At 46.1% G+C, this 4,266-nt stretch overlaps 1 pseudogene across 1 annotated transcript; it reads left to right on the forward strand.

The window, feature by feature from the left end:
• Positions 1–1,870: 1,870 nt before the first annotated feature.
• LOC309799179 (protein LTO1 homolog) lies at positions 1,871–2,953 on the forward strand (annotated as a pseudogene). Its single transcript has 2 exons — positions 1,871–2,014; positions 2,454–2,953. The product of its transcript is annotated as a protein LTO1 homolog (transcript).
• Positions 2,954–4,266: the final 1,313 nt, after the last annotated feature.

A 4,266-nucleotide genomic window follows, 5' to 3' on the forward strand; every position in this document is an offset into this window, starting at 1 on the left:
GCAAAGGGAGAAAGCTGAGAAGCTCCGGGTATCTGCAGTCCGCAGAGCTGGGAGAAGTCGGCCACCCAGTGGAGGATGGAGGCCATGACGGTTACTTGTAATAGTTTGGTGCAGGTCTTTTGGGGCATCAAGAACTCTTCTACAGAGTCCTGGGTCATAGCTTCCATTCGAGACATGGTGTACTATCGGGAAAATGCCAACAACAAGCAGCCATATTTAAACCCAAGACACAAAATGTTCTATAAATGACAACTATGCAATAGTGCCCTATAAAAGAGCATAAAGTAGTGCCACATAAAGTACTGAGTGTTTAACAAATCCTGTCTCATTTCTACAGTGATTACCAATGTATTCTGTGTGTCTTTTCCTACTCAATAGCAAAAACAAGGTGGGAAGGATATTTATCCCCCATTACTATGATTAAAGTTGTACTTTTTCAGTATCTGCAGAGAATATTTTTCATCTGTTCAGATCCATGCAATAATGTACCTCAGTTTATGGCTCTCTTTCAAAAGTGACTGACATGTTCAAGCAAAGTTAAGGGAGTGGCAAAAATGGGCAGAAGACCTAAATAGACATTTATCCACAGAAGATATACAGATTGCCAACAAACACATGAAAGGATGCTCAACGTCCCTAATCATTACAGAAATGCAAATCAAAACTACAATGAGGTATCACCTCACACCAGTCAGAATGGCCATCATCAAAAAGTCTACAAACAATAAATGCTGGAGAGGGTGTGGAGAAAAGGGAACCCTCTTGCACTGTTGGTGGGAATGTAAATTGATACAGCCACTATGGAGAACAGTATGGAGGTTCCTTAAAAAACTAAAAATAGAACTACCATATGACCCAGCAATCCCACTACTGGCCATATACCCTGAGAAAACCATAATTCAAAAAGAGTCATGTACCACAATGTTCACTGCAGCCCTATTTACAATAGCCAGGACATGGAAGCAACCTAAGTGTCCATCGACAGATGAATGGATAAAGAAGATGTGGCACATATATACAATGAATATTACTCAGGCATAAAAATAAACGAAATTGAGTTATTTGTAGTGAGCTGGTTGGTCCTAGAGTCTGTCATACGGAGTGAAGTAAGTCAGAAAGAGAAAAACAAATACCGTATGCTAACACATATATATATGGAATCTAAAAAAAAAAAAAAAAGAAGGTTCTGAAGAACCTAGGGGCAGGACAGGAATAAAGACGCAGACGTAGAGAATGGACTTGAGGACACGGGGAGTGGGAAGGGTAAACTGGGACGAAGTGAGAGAGTGGCATGGACATATATACACTACCAAATGTAAAACAGCTAGCTAGTGGGAAGCAGCCACATAGCACAGGGAGATCAGCTCGGTGCTTTGTGACCACCTAGAAGGGTGGGATAGGGAGGGTGGGAGAGAGACGCAAGAGGGAGGAGATATGGGATATATGTATATGTATATCTGATTCACTCTGTTATACAGCAGAAACTAACACACCATTGTAAAGCAATTATACTCCAATAAAGATGTAAAAAACAAAAAAAAAGTTAAGGGATCTGGACCTAGAGCCCAGGCCAGGCCACCCACATATATTTGTGCTCTCTTCTTTTGTCACATTATTCCAGTTTGCTTTATGTTTTAAATGATTGTTTTTCAGGTACACATACAGGCATCTATTTGAAGGCATCAGTTCCACCCCTTCCCACCTCCAGTCCTGGTCCAGGTATCGGTAACTCCCCATACGTCTGTCAGCTGTTTCTCTGAATAAAATGCTTCTGCTATTTTCAGATCTGTGGGGGGCAGACTGCCTTAGTTTGGGTTCCCTCAGAAGTAGATCATGAGACAAGGATTCAAGGACAGGATGGGGAAGTAAGATGAGGTGGGGAAGGCAGCCAGGAAAGGGTACACCACCAAACCAGCTGCCACTGTGGGCACCTGGAGCCAGACCCCAGGGCAAAATGGAGCCAGTGGACAACGGAGCCCAGGATCACTGGTTTAGGGCTGCTCCTGTCAGCAAAGTGAGTTCTGGCAGGCAAAACCCTGGAGCAAAGAAATGCAGAAGCTGGCAACTGGACACAGAGCCGCTGTGTGCTGCCATGGTCAGGACCAGGTTGTCTGGGCAGGGCATTGGTTGCACCCACTACAGCCATCGTACCTAGATGAGCAAGTCCCTAGCACACACCCTACTTCCCCTTCCCATCCTCCCAATACCACCATTTTTTAATCCTTCTTTGGAAATCCTTGCAACTTTCAGTATATACTAACAGCTTTCTCTTTTGTTCCATCCACAATAGGCAGCATCTCATCCTCTAAGATGAAGACTTGCAGACATCACCCCACCGCCCAGCCTCCCACCTCTCAACTTCTGATTATATTTTCTTTCTCAGTTGCATTGTTCTATAGCTATACTAAGTCCTGGGAGTTCAGTCTATAGTTTAATTTTAAAAGTGCATTTAGGCGTCCGTGCCCAAGCCTCGCGGGGTCTGCGGCCGCAGCGCGAGGTACCGGAGCTCGAGGGGTGGGGTTTGGGGTCGGGCCAGCTGCCGGCCCGGGAGTCAGGACATGTTCGACGCCATCATAATGGCGGATGAGAGTTTTCGTGGGGAAGGGTATCAGGAAGGCTATGAAGAAGGAAGTAATTTGGGTATGATTGAAGGAAGACAGTATGGCATGTTACATGGAGCTAAAATCGGATCTGAGATCGGGTGCTACCAAGGTTTTGCTTTTGCTCGGAGATGTCTCCTGCACGGTTCTGCCACTGAGAAAGACAGCAAAAAGATGAAGGTCTTAGAATCGTTGATTGGAATGATTCAGAAATTCCCTTATGATGACCCTACTTATGATAAACTTCACGAAGACTTAGACAGAATTAGAGGGAAATTTAAGCACCTTTGTTCATTACTAAATGTTCATCCGACTTTAAAATTAGTGCAGAAGGTTCCAGACTTTCATGTTGAGGATGACAGATGCACAAAGATGAAAACATCAAGGAACATCAAGATGTTCGTATGTTAAGTGTTGAAAAATGTGATTAAAGGCAAAACAATGATGGGGGATTCATTGTTTTGTAGGGAGGGTTCCAGCTTGGCCTGTGAACAGGCTTCCTTCCCCCGAGGTCTGCCGGATCGCCTCGGTGCCCCCCATGGGGCCCCTCCACACAAACCCATCCTTTGTTTGGCCCTGTCTGCTCTGCAGTGTGAACATGGCCCTGACAGAGCCCTCGCAGGGCTGCTCTTCTCTGGTCCAGGGTCCAGGCTGCCGGCTCACAGGTTCTCATCACCTGGCAGGCCTGGCTGGATCTAGACTCGGGTTGGCTCTGGATAGGATAAACCTCCCCTTTACCCCCTGGGCTTTGGTCACTGCTCAGAGGGACAGTTTTTTTAAAAATGAGAGCCACAGGGTTGACACGAAGCAGGTTAATGGGAAGGAGTGATGGGTTCTGTGACACTTATTGACCCTTGAGATGTGCCAGTGCTGTGACCTGCTTCTCATGTTTTATTTAGTCCCTTCAGGAACCCATGAGGTGGGCGTTATTCCCCTTATAGATGAGGAAACCAAGGCCCAAGAGACTGCCTGGTCCAAGGGCACTGGGCAGTAGAGCTGGTACTCCAGCCCTGTCTCCTGGTGCCTGCTCTGGAACGCACAGTCAAACCCACAGGCTTGGGGTCCCTGCTTGCAGGTCCCTGCTGTGCCCCGTGGAGTCCTGGGGCGTCATCCCCTGTGGCCATGGACGTGGGCATCTGGTTGAGAGGAGAGGCCAGCCCTGTCCCCAGGGAGCCAGGACGTGCTCTTCCTGTGTCCCCAGGTGGGTGGGGCTCTGCAGCATCAAAAATGGTCAAGAGGAGGAGACTTTAAGGCCACTTTTCTATGTGCAGAAACTTAGGGGCCTTACTGCAGCCTTCCTTTTAGTGTGAGTTCTTCTGTCTTCTGCTGGACTTAAAAGGCATCATCTGTACATACCGCACGGCCTCAGATGCGCCTTCGTCACAGACACCAGCAGCGCTTATCTCTGGCTAGTGGGATGGAGGGGCTTTTGTTGTCATTTTCCTGGGTGGATTTTTGTGCTTCCTAAACTATCTGTTTGGATAATGTATTATTTTTATAATTGGAGAGGAAAATAAACAGCATATTTTAAAGCAAAAAAAAAGTGCATTTATGTGACTACACAGTATTTTTCACTGCAGAGCTGGTGTTCACTATAATTACATTTCTTTTGTATTCAGTCTTTTCCATTTTTCCTGAAGTTTCTGTCTTTTAATGTTCTTGCACT

This window comes from Mesoplodon mirus, assembly GCF_964341445.2.
Source record: "Mesoplodon mirus genome assembly, chromosome: 3".
NCBI classification, from domain to species: Eukaryota; Metazoa; Chordata; class Mammalia; order Artiodactyla; family Ziphiidae; genus Mesoplodon; species Mesoplodon mirus.